At 39.3% G+C, this 17222-nt stretch overlaps 2 long non-coding RNA genes across 12 annotated transcripts; both read left to right on the forward strand.

Annotated features, from left to right (window-relative positions):
* The first annotated feature begins 1966 nt into the window (after nucleotides 1-1966).
* On the forward strand, nucleotides 1967-5145 carry LOC147345402 (uncharacterized). Of its 2 annotated transcripts, none has more exons than XR_015154722.1 (3): nucleotides 1967-2092; nucleotides 4698-4785; nucleotides 4873-5145. It is a non-coding gene; the product is annotated as an uncharacterized LOC147345402 (long non-coding RNA). The 2 variants fall into 2 exon arrangements; XR_015154721.1 differs by lacking the exon at nucleotides 4873-5145 and adding an exon at nucleotides 2291-2359 and having other exon boundaries at nucleotides 1978-2092; nucleotides 4698-4829.
* Nucleotides 5146-8767: 3622 nt separating this feature from the next.
* LOC147345403 (uncharacterized) lies at nucleotides 8768-17085 on the forward strand. Of its 10 annotated transcripts, XR_015154724.1 has the most exons (4): nucleotides 9031-9276; nucleotides 13753-13897; nucleotides 15650-15774; nucleotides 15965-17085. It is a non-coding gene; the product is annotated as an uncharacterized LOC147345403 (long non-coding RNA). The 10 variants fall into 10 exon arrangements; XR_015154728.1 differs by lacking the exons at nucleotides 9031-9276; nucleotides 15650-15774 and adding an exon at nucleotides 8768-8829; XR_015154725.1 differs by lacking the exon at nucleotides 15650-15774 and having other exon boundaries at nucleotides 9043-9276; nucleotides 13753-13915.
* Nucleotides 17086-17222: the final 137 nt, after the last annotated feature.

A 17222-nucleotide genomic window follows, 5' to 3' on the forward strand; every position in this document is an offset into this window, starting at 1 on the left:
TAGGAACCTGGATTGCTAGGTCCATGAATCAACGTAAATTGGAAGTGGTCAAACAGTACTTTATAGCTGATTGCATTGTTGGGTACCTAACTAACTTCGTTGGACTTTACGAAATTGCTCTTGAAATGGAATTTGTATGTAGGGGACTTAACTGTATTAAGTAAAAGGAGCCAGACACAATGACCATCCATTGTAAGATTTCATTTATATAAAATATCCAGAATAGGTAAAGCCATAGAGACAGAAAGTAGATCAGTGGTTGTCAGGTTCAGAGGGAGGGAGGGGATGGGAAGTAACCACTAATGGGTACAAGGTTTCCTTGGGGGATGATGAAAATGTCCTGGAATTCATGCTGATGGTTGTAGTCTTGTGAAAAAAATACGAAAACCCTCTGAACTGTACACTTGCAAAGGGTAAATTGTATGTTACATGAATTATATCTCGAACAGCTTTGATAAGAAGAACTAATGTTCACAGAAGCAAGTTCAAACTTCTCATTTACAAATATAAAAACCTACTATCGGGGAGTTTTATAAAAATTCAATATTTAGTTTTTCCTAATAGGGTGTACTTTAATATAATTCCAGATTACAGAAAATGTTTTGCATTTTCCTCCCACAAACTTCATATGCTGCTGCTGCTGCTAAGTCGCTTCAGTCGTGTCCGACTCTGTGCGACCCCATAGACGGCAGCCCACCAGGCTCCCCCATCCCTGGGACTCTCCAGGCAAGAACACTGGAGTGGGTCACCATTTCCTTCTCCAATGCATGAAAGTGAAAAGTGAAAGTGAAGTCGCTCAGTCGTGTCCGACTCTTAGTGACCCCATGGACTGCTGCCTACCAGCCTCCTCCATCCATGGGATTTTCCAGGCAAGAGTACTGAAGTGGGGTGCCATTGCCTTCTCTGACAAACTTCATATAGATGCCTCTAAATCCCTTCCAGTTTCTCCCTGAGTACCACCAGATTCTGGTGTGTTCTAGGGACTTCTCTGGTGGTCCAGTGGGTAGCACTCTAAGCTTCCACTGCAGGGGGCGCCAGTTTGATCCCTGGTCAGGGAGCTAAGATCCCCATACACTGAGCCCCGTGGTCAAAAAAAAAAAAAAAGACTAAACATTACAAGAAAATAATATCCAAAACCCCACATCCCAAACATATGAGAATAGTGTATTTTCTATTGTTGTTTTATACAAACAGAATTTTTCATTTCCTTGTCTTTTTTTAACCATTTATATTTTTTCAAGTTTCACTCATAAAATTTCTATTCTAATGAAAAAAGAAAAGTTCTCTTTTCTTAATTGTACTTCTTTCAGTATCAAGCAAAATACAGTAACAAAAAGCATATCAGTGGTTGTTGCTTGGGGATGGGAGGGGAGATGTGGATTACCAAGAAATACAAAGAAACTTTGGGAGGCAATGGATGTGTTTATGACCATATTTGTGGTGATGCTTTCATCGATAAATATATATATACATATGTCAAAACTCATTGAACTGCACTTCAAAAACTCATAAGTTGGTGCAGGTTCAATCCCTGGTCAGGAAGCTAAGATCCTGCATCCACCATGGCCAAAAAATCCAAAACATAACAGAAGCAATATTGTAACAAATTCAGTAAAGACTTTAAAAATGGTCCACATGAAGAAATCTTTAAAAACAAGAGTCCCAGGCTTCTCAAACTCAGGGCAGTTGGAAACCACTGGTACCAACTGGGTGACAGCTAAGGAAAGAGACTTCCCTCGTCTTGACCAAATCATCAAGTGAAGCCAAATGAAACCATAACTATCAACATCCCAGGGATAAACAAACCTATGACTTCCTAGTGTTTTACATAAATGCACGATCCTTAATCAGTATATGATACGTGAGTGTCCCTCAAGGTTCTCAGCCTCTCACCATTTTCTGTCGTTGGATTAATTGGGATGAAATCTGACAGGTGATAAAGGCTCTCCATAGAATCCACGTTATTTCAATTATCCAACCACAACTCTGTCTCCTATAAAAGAAACGCAGTGCTGTGCTCAAGGTTTCATCTTGAGATGTGTTTGCCTGTTCATTGTTTGCCTGTTTGTTATTAAGGAGATTCATTAATCAGGTAAAGTGAACTATGTTTTTAAAAAATATATGTTGTGGTATGTTTGAAAGTCATTGAATATTTTTTTCCCTTGTTACTAGGTGAACTCAGGTATGTCTAAAAAAGATTCACTGATCATTGCAGTTCCTCAGATGTGTTTCTTATTTTACCTTTTGTCTGTTTTCCCTTACTTATCGATGTTCTGTATATATGTGTTAGGAGTTTCTGACTCTTTGAGACCCCATGGACTGCAGCCTTCCAGGCTCCTCCATCCATGGAATTTTCCAGGTAAGAATACTGGAGTTGCCAGTATTCTGGTTTGCCGTTTCCCATTCCAGGAGATCTTCCTCACCCAGGGATCAAACCTGAGTCTCTTGTATCTCCTTCATTTGCAGGTGGGTTCTTTACCACTGTGTCATCTGCGAAGCCCTCTGCATGTTTTTATTTTCTATGCATATAAAGTATATTTCTCCCAACTGATCATTTTTTTCCCTTTGAAGCACCTGTTGCACTTTTTTCCAAGAAAAACTTGAAAGTATTTATTTAGCCAGAAAAACCAAAACATGCCTTCAACCTAAGGCTCTGGAAAAAACAGTTATAAAACCAATAGAAATGCAGGAGGAGTAGTTTAATAAGGGAACAAAATAAATTGGAAAACTGAAGCCATGCCTGGTAACACTCAAAGTTAGTTGTTGAAGGTGACAAGTAGTTAAACGTGGCAAGCCAAAAAAAAAAAAAAGTGAAAATTGTATGAATGAGGCAAGAAATATAGTCAGATAAAAGAAGTTATAAAAGAGTTCATGTAAAACTTCATAGCAATATACTTGGCATTTTAGGCAAAAAAAAAAAAACGGTTTTCTTTTTCTTTCTCACCATTTATTTAAACAAATGTTAATACATTAATTCTGTGTCTGGCCATATTTAGAGAGTTTTTATAATTGAAATATCAGAGAAGGCAATGGCACCCCACTCCAGTACTTTGCCTGGAAAATCCCATGGATGGAGGAGCCTGGTAGGCAGCAGTCCATGGGGTCGCTAAGAGTCGGACACGACTGAGCGACTTCACTTTCACTTTTCACTTTCACGCATTGGAGAAGGAAATGGCAACCCACTCCAGTGTTCTTGCCTGGAGAATCCCAGGGATGGGGGAGCCTGGTGGGCTGCCGTCTATGGGGTCGCACAGAGTCGGACACGACTGAAGTGACTTAGCAGCAAGCAGCAGCATAATTGAAATATAATTGATGTACAATATTATGTTAGTTTCAGGTGTACTGTTGATATTTGCATTTATATTATGAGACGATCAGCACAGCAAGTCTAGTAACCATCTGTTCCAATACAAAGTTAATTTTATTGACCGTATTTCTTTCGCTGTCTGTTTCATCCCTGTGACTTATAAGTGGAGGTTTGTACCTTTAATCCCTGTCACGTGTCTCACTCACTCACGTCTCTGCCCCTGCCCTTCTGGCAATGACCCATTTGTTCTCTGCATCCATGAGTCAATTTTCATTTTGTTTGTTGTTTTATTTTTTCAGACTCCACATATAAGTAAGGTCATTCAGTATTTGTCTTTGTCTTCATTATTTCACTTGACATATCGTAAAACGTATGGTTTTCTTAAATAAGTCACCAAAGCACGTTACCAAAAGTGACCAAAATTGAATCAAGGAGAGTAGAAACATCAGAACAAACCAACCTTTTTAGAAGAAATGAGAAAGGAGGTCACACATCTACCTATGCTGGCCTGAAAAGACAATTCTAACAGCTTTGTAGTCATCTAATAAAAGCAGTGTTACCCTAACCTCAGCACCCATAAAAATCCTCTTGACAAAACTAAAAATATAATGGAAAAATTCTTAACAATGCAAGCAAATCGTGTCTTTTAAAAATGTTTAATCATAATTTACAAACATTTAGACAAGTTTTAGAAAGGCACAATACACAGTCCCTACTCTCCACTGTGCTGCAGAAGCTTGTTAATGTTTTTATGTGGTACATAGGTACCTAATTATTTGTTGAATCATTTGAGAATTGGCTGATGGTTCAATAAAATGCGACCATTTCCTCATGCAAACCTCAGGTCTATGGGTCATGGCCCAGTTCTGTAGTGTTCTCTGGATATAATCTGGAAGTTTGTGATAGATGCTTTTTTGGAGGTTACTGAAAGAAATAGTGGAAAGGAAATTAAGAATATGTACTCATCCTCCTGGATTTTCTGCCAATCTTCTTTGGAAGTCAATTCCCAGGTCGCCTTTGTTTTATACATCAGGACACTTGGTAACTCAGTGAATATAATTAAAAATTTGATCCAAAAGTACTGTCATGCCAATTGAGGAGATAGGTTCCTAGTCAACCTTTTGATTTTTCTAACCTTAATTTTTAACTTGGGCTTCCCACATAGCTCAGTGGTAAAGAATCCGCTTGCCAATGCAGGAGGCACAGGTTCAATTCTGGGTCAGGAAGATCCCCTGGAGAAGGAAATGGCAACCCACTCCAGCATTCTTGCCTGGAAAATCCCATGGACAGAGGAGACTGATGGGCTATCATCCATGGGGTTGCAAAAGAGTCGGACATGACTTTGTGACTAAACAACAAACAACATTTTTTCCCACCCCTCATCCTGCAGATAAGACTCGTCATGATCCCAGCTACTCAAGCTCGTGATCAGTGGACCTGGTTTCAAAGACTAAAGCAAGAATTCTGCAAGCCCATCTGTTGGTTCCGTATTGGATTAATAATTATGCTCCTCAAAATTGCTGTGGTAGCCTTCTTTGGTAATCATTTACCTTTCTCCCTCTCAGTGACAATAATTGCTTCTGGCATCATTTTATTCCTTATTTCTGGAGGGATACTCTTGTATGGATTATGCCAAAACTCAGACTACACCTCTCTCGAACCAGAAGAATTAGTGAGGTATCATCGAACTGCCCACAGTCATCCTGAAGGTTTTGAAACAGAGGCAGCAACTATCAGCACCTCACTATGATGTATATTAAACCCAGATATCACTGGGTCTTTTAACCTTCTGAAAGTTCCTTGAGTATAAAGTAGAAATAAACTCTGACCTCTAAAAAGTTTTGTTTTCTGAGTTTGGAATGCGTTTGTTCTCTCTTGCCTGTATGAAATCGTTCTTCTTCAAAAGTCCTCTCTGTCTCGAATTCATCTTGAAACTAGTTTTGTCCTGCTTGTTTCTGCAGCTCCCAAGCTTCTTATTCTCTTCCTATCATCACTGGTGCTTCTCATCTGGGTCTTCACTGTCAACTCCTGCAGATTTCAACAAGCACAGAGGTGACCCCTTCAAGACCACAGGGGCCGAGCTCACGGCCCTCATGACATGCCATGTCCTGTTCTTTTCTCACCATCCACGGTCATGTTTTGTACCTTGTCATAAATGCTACCTGTGAGACCCCTAGAACATCATTGCAGACACCTCACTGGCTCATCACACTTCCCTCAGGGAAGTTCTGAGCTGCTTCTTGGTGTCTAAGAAAACTAGAGCCAGCCAGTAGTTAAAGTAATAAAATTAGATTTCACTCAGGAAATATTGTAATGGGAAAAGAGACCCCAGCATAGAACTGGGCTCAATTCTTCTTCCTTTTTTTAAAATACATATTTATTTAACTGAGCCCAGTCTTAGTTGTGGCATGAGGAATCTAGTTCCCTGACCAGGGATCGAACCCAGGCCCCCTGTATTGGGAGTGCAGAATGTTTGCTACTGAACCACCAGGGAAGCCCCCTGGGCTGAGTTCTGCCTACAACATGTTCAAGTGGGAATTTATGGTGCAGGTGAAGTTTGGAAATCAGTCACTGGGTAGAAAATTACTGAGGAAACATTAGGGGTATGTGGGAAGGACATGGTGAATCTGGCTAAATCAACCTACCAGGATTTTTGCAGAATGCAGGTCAAGGTGAGATCACCTGAGAGCTGGGGTGGGGAGAAACAGGAATCTGATCAGCCATTGGGGGTGGGGGTTTCTAACTAAACCAACTTAGCAAATTTCCAGCTCAGATTGGAAGATGCAAAGACCAGCACAGAAGTGCAGAAGTTGAGTCCTGATTGGGATGAGGACTCAGAGGAGCCAGACTAAATCTGGGTCAAGAAGAGACACTTTGTCATTGAAAGTACCCCCAATTTTCTACACCTTATAACTCTCCAGGCCTGGGCACATAGGAAGCCCACTGAGGTTTTCCACTGTGGATATGACTCTACAGACCCAAACATCTTAGAGAAAGTCATGCTACAAGGTTGAGTGACTTCTTTGAAAATCATGATTTTCATGCCCTACTTCTATTTCACCTTTTGAGATTGTTCCCCACTCCTTCAGTCCTAATGGACAGTGAAATCTTTTTTTTTGCACACCATGCAGATTGCGGGATCTTAGTTCCCCAACCAGGGATCAACTCCAGGTCTGGGCAATGGAAGCACAGAGTCCTAACCACTGGATAGATGGTCAAGGAATTCCCAAGAGTGAAATCCTGTCTTTTAATATAATTGACCAAATGTCTTTGCTCCCTCAACACGTGTGTGTGTGGGGTTCCACAATGAAATGATGACTTATTATGCCACCAACTCACCTAATCACCCTACAGATCCCACCAGTGCACCAGCCCTATCCAACAGCTCTGAGTACCTCACTGAACATGAAGGGAGAGCCCAGAAATTAAGACCTTTGGGGAAAGTTTCTGTTACGGTTGGTGGCTCAGAAAGTAAAGAATCTGCCTGCAGTGCAGGAGATCCTAGCCTGATCCCTGGGTTGGGAAGATTCCCTGGAGAAAGGAATGGCTACCCACTCCAATATTCTTGCCTGGAGAATTCCATGGACAGAGGAGCCTGGTGGGCTACAGTCTATGAGGTCGCAAAGGGTCAGACATGACTGAGTGACTAACACTTTCACTTTTCTTTCTGTCGTGCTTGGCAAGCTCAAAGGTCTTTAGAGGATGCTCAAACAGTGCAGAGAGCAGCACAGAGAAAAAACATTTTTCAACCTGTATCTTTAATATTTCAGACATGTAGGAAGCAGTATATAAATGAAGTAAGTATGCTGCCAAGTCGCTTCAGTCGTGTCCGACTCTGTGCGACCCCATGGACTGCAGCCTACCAGGCTTCTCTGTCCATGGGATTCTCCAGGCAAGAACACTGGAGTGGGTTGCCATTTCCTTCTCCAGAAGTAAGTATAGAGTGTCATAAAGGATCCAGAAAAAAAAAAATGCGGGAGCTCTTGAAAATAAAAAATGAGGGCAAAAATTCAAAATCTAAAACTGTTGTGTCATACAAGTGACAGGATAAATTCAAGACAAATCACTTCCAGTGGAAAATACTGAAAACACTAATACTTTTTGAAAGACACGATAGAATAAGACAAAGAAACATTTACCATCCCTGAACTGATGTCACAAAGAAGTAAACATAATAGGAAATCACCATTTAGGTGATTGTTTCTCAGTGGGGTAAGTAATGAACTTTGTTTCTAGTTGAATTTTTCTGGATTTTCCCAACATTTCACTAAGGCTTTTTTTTTTATTACATGGCAATAAAATGGACAGAGAAACCTCATGTGCTGCTGTCCATGGGGTTGCAAAGAGTCGGACACAACTGAGTGACTGAACAAAAACAACAATAAAAAAGACTAAATAGTTTAAAAAACAAAATTGCATATATATGTGTATATATGCATACACATATTCACTTATAGATAGGTCCATCCATCTATCTATGTATATATGTATCGATATGTACGGATGGATGTCTCTCTCTATCTCGATGGCTCAGTGAAATATTACAGGAAATGAAAATATATTCCTTCCAAAAGTGGCAAGGAGCTGAAAGACAGTACCTAGCTTGTCTGCTGATATCACATACAGACCGTTTCTTGGTATTGTTTTAAACACAATCATCAACTTTTTGTGTTGTCTTTTCTACCACGGGAATGGAGAAACCTCCCCATGATACTTTGGAAATATTTTGCACTTCTGAAAAGTTCTGTAAGAAAAGATATTCAAATCCAACAATTTCCAAGCATAAGGATGGTTGGTTTTCTGATCTTTTCCCAAAATATATAAGGCTTTTAATTTTTAATCTATATTCCCAGTCTATATGTTTTCAAGTATTTGTCAGAAAAAAATTTCCTTTTCAATAAAGAAACAGTAAACTGGCATTTCTACTCTTTAATGTCCTAAATTGTCTGTAATGGCTCCAAACTGGAAAAAACCTAATGTTCATAAATAAGAGAATGGATTAAACCAACAGTGATATATCCATACAGTGCAATATTTCTCAGAATAAAAAGGAACAAACTATAGATACTCACAACAATAGGAATGGATCTCAACATAATTATCCTAAGTGAAAGAAGCCAAAGAGAAAAGAATACATACTTGATACTATTTACATAAATTGCGAAATAATCTTTAGTAACAGAAATCAGACTGGGTGGCTGCTTGAGTCTAGGGAGGGAGGCATTGACTACAAGAGGAACATCAGGAAACTTTGGAGGGCAGGGGATGTGTTTAATGATCTTGTTTGTGCTGATGCTTTCATTGATATGTCAAAACTCACTGAACTTTACACTTTAAATTTGTGCCATCGTTTGTATGTCATTTGTACATCCATGAAGCTGTGATAAAGAAGCACAGAGTGATCATTTTAAGCAGAGTCCCCCCAGCAGGCTTAATATCAGTGTGTTGATATTAGGAAGCCTGTGGTGCTGTGGGAGGTCCATGCTCCCCGTCCCACTGCTGGAGCCTCCATGAAGCACCAGGTGAGCTGTGCTCTCAACAAGGGTCCTGGGAATTCTCAAGCTTGGGGCGGTTGGAAAGCCCTGGTACCCACTGAGTGGCAGCTCTTATCTTGACCAAACTATCATCAGGTGAATCCAAATGAAACAACTACCATTAATATCCCAAGGGGAAAACAAATGATCGTTTGTTTTATTTATGCCACATTATCCTTAACCATCATAGAACAAGTGTTTGTCACCTGTCTCTCCTTTAAGAAGTTATTTAGTCCCCTGACATCTTATATCATTGGATGAACTGGGAGAAAACTAAGCTGATGAATGAAATAGTTCTCTATAGAATCCATGCTATTGCAATGATCCAATCAAGATCCTGTCTCCTATAAAAGAAACACAAAGAGCTGTGTTTAGCATTTTACCCTGAAGGGTGTTTGCTGATTTCTGTTAAGAAAGAGCTGCTTTTAATACCAGGTAAAGCATGATTTTTTTTTTTTTTACATTGTTATAAAAGTAGTGGTGTGATTGAAAGTCATTAAGAAAGCTCTTTTTTTCAACACTAGGTAAGGTCAGGAATATCTTTTGAGATTCACAGAGCATTGCAATTCCTGAGATGTGTGTTTTCTCTCATGCCCTTTGTCAGTTTATTTTTTTCCCTTTAATTTGTGGTGTTCTTTGTTTGTAATGGATTTTAACTCTTTGTCTTCTCTATGTTGAAAATATATACTCCCATCTGTCACTTTAACTTCATCTCTAGTGTCTTTTTTCCTTTATGGCAGCTGTGCTAATTTTTTTCAGTAAAAACTTGAACTTTTTTCTTTATTTAGCAAGACTGAAATTACATAAAACATTCATTCAATTTGGAATTGAGAAAAATGCTCCTTAAACATTGGAAATGGAGAAGGAATTTAATATGAACATCTAAAATTAATCAACTGGAGAGCAAACATGGTTGATGGATATAAGTAAAAGCTGGTTTTTGGGAAAGGAAAGTATTTTTCTTTTTGGAACCCTGTCAAGTCAACTAAAAACTTAGAGTTTATTATGAATAAGACAAGAACTATTGGACAAAAAGTTATAAATAAGACAACAGACAACTTCATACCTATATGCTTGACATGCTAGACTGCATGAATAATTTTCTGGAAACCGACGTTACCAAAATTAAATTTAGAGAGGACAGAAACTCCAAACAAACCATGTTCTTCAAAGAATTTTAAAAGTTTGTCACACATTTACCTAGGGATAGCCTGAGGAGCTGATTCCTTTGAGTTGCTGAAAGCTTTGCAATTATTTTACCAAGGTAAACAGATTTACCCTTGTCTTGGTATCCATAAAAATTCCCACAACAAAACTGGGGTCTTAAGTTTAAAACATATATGTAAAAATTCCTAACAAAACAAGAAAATTAATCTGTGTTTTTTTTTAACTTGGTCATAATAGTTTTTATTTATAAAAATTTAAATAATCAAAAGGTGGCTTATCTATACTTAGATTTAACAGATTATTTGGTCATAACTGGTACATGTGTATGTAATTATTATCATTATTATTGTTATTGGAATGATTTGAAGAGTAAGTTGTAGACTTCATGACATTTCACCCTTAAACACTTGAACTTGCACCTTCTACATGTAGAAACATTCTCCAACAGTAACTCACTTATGTGCAGGAAAATTACTAAATAATTTTAATATAATCAAGATGGCTATGAGGGTTTATTTCAGAACACAAAGATGAATCCAAATTGGGGAAATCATCAAATGTCATTGTACTAATAAAAGAAAACCAAAAGTCCCATTTATCAACAAATACTGAGAATGTGTTTGAAAAAACTCCCTAGAAATTTTCATCACAATTTGTCACAGAAAAACAGAAATGTTCTCTAAATGTGCAAAAGAGAATCAGCACTTGTCCAAGAGCATGAACAACAATCAAAGTGTTTCTGAGAAATGTAATATACACAACTCTGTAGTTTCCAGTGTGTCTGAGATATTCACTTTCCTTGTCCCAAGAACCGTAACATTTTTGGAGGAAAATTGTGTCCTTCATTATACATTAAGCTGACTTCTAAAACAATTCATTGTAAATTAAAATATTCACAAAAGATGCACTGACATATTGTAAATGGTGTTTCAAAGTAACTGCTATACCACTTTTAAATGCATGCATTGAATTTGAATCTGTCACTCCATCATCTGTTTGAAATATACATGAACTGAGTTCTTCATTAAAATTCAAAGTTTCACAGTCTTCACTTCCTGTTTCTTCAACTTCCTTTTTATTCCATGCTCTCTCACCTAGATGTGCTGTCGTAATACAATATGTTATGCCTTAAATCTTTTTTTGATCAATATATCGTAGTTCTCTGCTGTAAGAGTATCAGTTCAGTTCAGTCTCTCAGTCGTATCCAACTCTTTGTGACCCCATGGACTACAGCATGCCAGGCCTCCCTGTCCGTCACCAACTCCTGGAGTTTACTCAAACTCATGTCCATTCAGTCAGTCATGCCATCCAACCATCTCATCCTCTGTCGTCCCCTTCTCCTCCTGCCTTCAATCTTTCCCAGCATCAGAGTCTTTTCTAATGAGTTACTTCTTCGCATTAGGTGGCCAAAGTATTGGAGTTTCAGCTTCAGCATCAGTCCTTCTAATGAATATTCAGGACTGATCTCCTTTAGAATGGACTGGCTGGATCTCCTTGCTGCCCAAGGGACTCTCAAGAGTCTTCTCCAACACCACAGTTCAAAAGCATCAATTCCTCGGCGCTCAGCTTTCTTTATAGTACAACTCTCACATCATGACTACTGGAAAAACCATAGCCTTGACTAGACGGACCTTTGCAGTAAGAGTATACATACACTTAAATTGTAAGAAATATTTTTGACTATAAGACTCTAGGCGTTAAGTTTCTTCTAAGTTAAAAATACAGTTACTATACTTGTGATCAAAATAAGATAGTGCAAATCATAATTTGAACAGGAAAAGGAAACTGGTAAGGGCTTCATCTCCAATGATGTAATAATATGTTTTTTCTCATTTTTTCCCTTTTCAAAATGCATATGTAGAGAATTCTTATTGCTAGAATGAGACCAATTTCAGCATCATTACACTTCTTTTATTTTTCCAAGACAAAAGAAACTCATTCACAAACATAGAGATGGGCATGTACAGAGATGTTATTTAATATTTTGGACTCCTTCAAAGTTACATGGAAAAATTACAAAATGATCTTTTATTGAGTTATTTTCCTGAGCTGAAGCTTCCATTGATTCCTCCAGTTTTTGTTAACAGCAAAAAATAAGTGACTTCCACTTGTAAAACTGTTACCCGGTTATTAGTCATTTATTTTCTTAAGATAGCTGCCCACATTTCTAATTGTTCCTGTATTTGGTGCCTCAGATATTTTTTTAATACCTACCGTAATGCAATGCACCATAGCAAGATAAATACGAATGAGATGATTTTCGTTTGAAGAAGTAAAGGGCATCTGCCAAAGGGATACCCTACCTGCAGGCAGAGCAGCTGTAGGAAGGACCACGGCTGAGGTTGTAGAGCTTGATAGAACTTTCCAAACACAAACCACCTGGGTGGACTTTGCGTCCCTTGAGGGTACACGTGGGTTCATTTGAAGCTCACTGTTCTAGACGAGGTAGTAAAATAGGATAATACAATAGTACAATGATTGGGAAAATTATTCCTATGGATATAGTTTTATACCTAGAAAATCCAGGATTTAACTGAAGAGTTTTAGAATTAGTACAACAAATTTAAATGTCTAGTGATAAGAAATGGTTTACAAATCTAGCAGTTTTCCTTTATGATGGTAATTGCTAATTAGAATGAATAAAAATTTTAATTATTAAGTTAATGTCATTGGATATAATTGTAATTTTGTGTTATACATAGAAGTAAAGGAACAGAAATATAAATATTAAATAAGAACTGAGCATAAAGCAGTAATGAAGACTAGAAAGATGAACTCTAGAGAGCCCTTCCTGAAAAGGAATTCTTATTATTAAAAACGCAATGTCTTTCCAAGAAATGGTTAGTTTCAATTTCAATTATAAGGCCCAACTTGTCTCGGGCTGTTGAGGGTAATGCCAAGAGATGGTTAACAGACAGGCTGTCGGGAAACACTTTGAACAGGATCACAAAAGGGGGTCTAAATCAGTACAAATTGGGACTGGCAAAAGACTAGATATGAATGGAAGATAGAGTGTTGAAACACATCCTATGGTGTAGAGTTATTTAATATGATAGGGGTAATGGCACCCCACTCCAGTACTCTTGCCTGGAAAATCCCATGGACGGAGGAGTCTGCAGTCCATGGGGTCGCTGGGAGTCGAACACGACTGAGCGACTTCACTTTCACTTTTCACTTCATGCATTGGAGAAGGAAATGGCAACCCACTCCAGTGTTCTTGCCTGGAGAATCCCAGGGACGGGGGAGCCTGGTGGGCTGCCGTCTATGGGGTCGCACAGAGTCGGACACGACTGAAGTGACTTAGAAGCAGCAGCAGCAGCAGCATTTCAAAACAGTGTGCAAGGATTAAATATTCCGTAAGTGGAGAGGACTACTTGGCTATTCATTTAGGAGGGAATCTAGAGTTCCTTTTCAAGCAAAAGTACAAACATGGTCAACGGATTAAAATGAAGGACACCGTTATTAAAATGTAACACTTGACAGTATTGATGTGGGGTATTATTCCTTAAATGTTTCTTGAAATGTAACAAAATGTGCTAGTACCAGGATTTGTTGATCAAATGGACTTTATACCTGAGAAAGTAGAGATTAATAATATAATGGAGAGTAATAAATCCTGTGATTCAGTTGAGATTGTTGTGGCTCTTTTTTTAAATTTTATTTTTTTTGAATTAAAGTCGATTTACAATGTTGTGGAGACTGTGGCCCTTAACCATGCTAATTAGAAACCCTGTCCTTTGTCAGGTGGATCCTGAGGCAGCAGGCAGCCCATCTGTCTGATAAGACATCAATCAAAACAGGAGTTATCTGCTGACTCTTCCTTAACTCTGCCCTCCCAAGTGGCCCTGGGAAGCCTGGTGAACTCAAGACTCCTCTTCAGTCCACTCAGGCAAGGACAAGGGCATTGGTGGGAATTTCCTTCTGGAAGCTTCTTTCTGTCTTGCTGGTCAAACCTTGCAGCTGGGTCTTCCACTGGCAGAGGAAGGAAATCACAGCCCCGTGGGCTGCAGGTCAAATTTCTCTTGTTATGTTTTGTCTGGAGAATGTGTTGCTTTTAGCATGCATTCCATTCCATTATATCTGTATCTATAAGCTTTTTTTAAAATGTTATTTTAATTTTTAAGAATTTTGGCTGTGCTGGGTCTTTGCTGCTGCACTGGCTTTTCTCTAGTTGCTGAGCAGGAAGTTCCTCTCTAGTTGCGGTGTACGGGCCTCTCATTGCGACTTCTCTTGTTGCGGAGCAGGGCTCTAGAGCACTTGGGTTTCAACAGTTGGCACTCCTGGGCTCTGGACCACAGGCTCAGGGGCTTAGTTGCTCCGAGGCAAGTGGGATCTTCCTCAACCGGGAATCAAACCCGAATCTCCTGTGTTGACTGGAGGATTCTTTACCTCGGAGCCACCAGGGAAGCCATACACCTGTATCTAAATTAAATAATGAGGCCCTTGCTTGGTGCTCCATTTCATCTGTATCTGATGAACAATCTTAGATACACCTCCAAGTAACGTTGATATTCCCATAAAGTGCAACGTGTGTTCTGAGTCTTTACATGTCTGCCAGCAAACCTCAGGACAACGTGATATACCCAATCCCTAGTGGTCTTTCTAAAAATGACCCAGAAGTTGGGGATAGACAGCTTCATGAAGATATTGAAAGAAATATTTAAAATAAATACGGATTTCCTGGAGAAGGGAATGGCAACCCACTCCAGTATTCTTGCCTGGGAAATCCCATGGACACAGGAGCCTGGCAGGCTATAGTCCATGGGGTCACAAAGAGGTGGACAAGACTGAGTGACTAACACTTTCACTACTGGTCATTACACTGGTGGTCACAGTAGCCTCGAGGCTGAAATGGGTCAATAGATCGAAGATATAAACTGTATCCACTATGAACCACTTTCTCTTGTAGCAGGAAATACAAAATTAAACCTACCTATATTATGTACTTCAAAAGAATCAAATGTACATTGTCATTTTATTTAATATACTATTAAATATCTTTGCATCCAAAGATTTTATCATTGGTATATCAGCAAAAAAGAATTCTAATAGGTATATACTTTGCTTCAAAAATTTACTGACATAATAATAAATCATTTTAACAGGAGGAGAAATTCACATTTTTTTAAACACATAGAGTTAACTCCTTCTACTGGATAAAAATACCTACAGATTAGCTTCCTTGTAATAAGTGCACTTGATATTACATAGCAAGTTATAATTTATAAAGATTTTCACATAATTTATGCTATTGAATCCACATAACAACCACGTGTGATATTTGGGGCGGGTAAGAACAGAACAAAGAAAACAAGATCCAACCAAGCTGAGTATTACGCACGCAAATGATCTCTGGAAACAAGAGATCTCAGGTGTTTTGGTTACCTTTGGTCAATGTTTATTCTACATTAAGTAGACTTTTTAAAGAAAAATAGGTATAAAGTGGCACTATATATTTTTGTTCTGGATTTTCCAAGTCTCCTTTAAATGTGTTATCATATTGCATAATTTAAAAAATAAAAAGGATAAAAATTAAAAAATACGGATTAAATACCAATCATCCCTTATTTTTCTAGCCACATTCTTTGGAATTCAACTCCTAGGTTGTCTTAATTACTAGCCCTATGTATTCTATCACCAGGACACTTGATAACTTATCGTGAATGCATGCTCAGTCACTAAGTCATGTCCGGCTCCTTGCAACACCATGGACTGTAGCCCACCAGACTCCTCTGTCCATGGGATTTCCCAGGCAAGAACGCTAGGGTGGGTTGGCATTTGCTTCTGCAGGGGATCCTCCCGACCTAGGGACCAAGCCCTCATGTCCGAAGTCTCCTGCCTTGACAGGCAGATAACAGGGTGAATGGCATTTGAAACTTCATTTAAAAGCGAAGTCCCATCAAGTTAACCTTGTGATTCATTGACCTTCACTTTTTCCTTCCTTTAATCCCTGTAGCTAAAACTCATCATGATCCCAGCTTTTCCAGCTAACAGTCAGTGGACCTGGTTTCAAAGAATCTCGCAAGAAGAGGTCTCGCGTAGATGCTGGTTGTGCTTCTATTTGTTCTATGCTGTGACGTTAGCACTGCTACTCGGCGGTGTTTTCATCACTTTGTCCTCTGATCATCCACCCTTCGCCCTGGTAACAACAATGATTGCTACCGGCATTGTGTTTTTCATCCTCACTGGACTGATGTACTTGTGTGAAGCAAACAAGGTATCAGCTTTCATACAAGAAAAATTTTCAAGGAGGAGAATTGCTCAGGATCCTTGTAAGGCTTTAGAAAGAAAAACAACCAACGGTTGCCACCTGACTGTAATATCATCTTAAACCTGGAAATCCTTGGGACTTGGATATTTTAATGGTTTAAATAGAAATAAACTCTGGCCTTTTTTTTAAAAAAAAAAGTTTTTATTTGATTTTGGAATGTTTCTATTCCCTATTGCCTCTCTTCAGTCTTCTTACAGAAGCTCCTGTTCTTTCAAGTTCCAGCCAGATGAATGGACCAGCTTCCTTCTCCCTGTTGCCACAGCATGCTTCCAACCATCACTGAAGACCCAGCCCCTGCCTCTCACTCTGGCTTTTCACGTGGACTCCTGCAGATATTAACTGACCCATCCAAGACCATAGGTGTCCAGCTCATGGCCAACCTCCCTGGCAGTGCCCTGATCTTGTCCATCGTCCTGTCCTGTAACCTTTCATGACTGTTGCCTGTGAGTCTCCAAAACGATCCTTCAGACACCCCTTCCTCCCACCACACAGCCCTTATCATCCTTGGTCAGTTCCCCTGGCATCCCTCACCTGACCATCCTCTGATGTAATGGTGTGGTCTACCCTTCTGATGCTAAGGTCTCCTTACTCTCCCATAGTGCCTCGACTTCTTATCTCTTTGGGGCTTCTTCTTGGAATTACCTTCTACTTTCCCTCCCCTTATTCTTGCCTTATACATTCCCTTCTACATGCCTGGTGACGTGTGGACATGTGAACCCGCTTGAACTAAGCTATCTCCCTGTGTACATGAATCCAAGGAGATAATCACTCAATAAAGGTGAACTCTTCCTTTCTTTTTCTTAAAATATTATTAATTTTTTTGGCCATGCTGGGTCTTCACGTTGCTCAGGCTTTTCTCTAGTTGCGGCAGGCAGGAGCCACCCTCTGGTTGTGGGGTTCTCATTGCAGTGGCCTCTCTTGTTGCAGAGCATGGGCTCTAGGC

Source organism: Bos grunniens, chromosome 25, assembly GCF_055505025.1.
Source record: "Bos grunniens cultivar Pamir isolate PY7600 chromosome 25, Bosgru_T2T1.0, whole genome shotgun sequence".
Classification (NCBI taxonomy): Eukaryota; Metazoa; Chordata; class Mammalia; order Artiodactyla; family Bovidae; genus Bos; species Bos grunniens.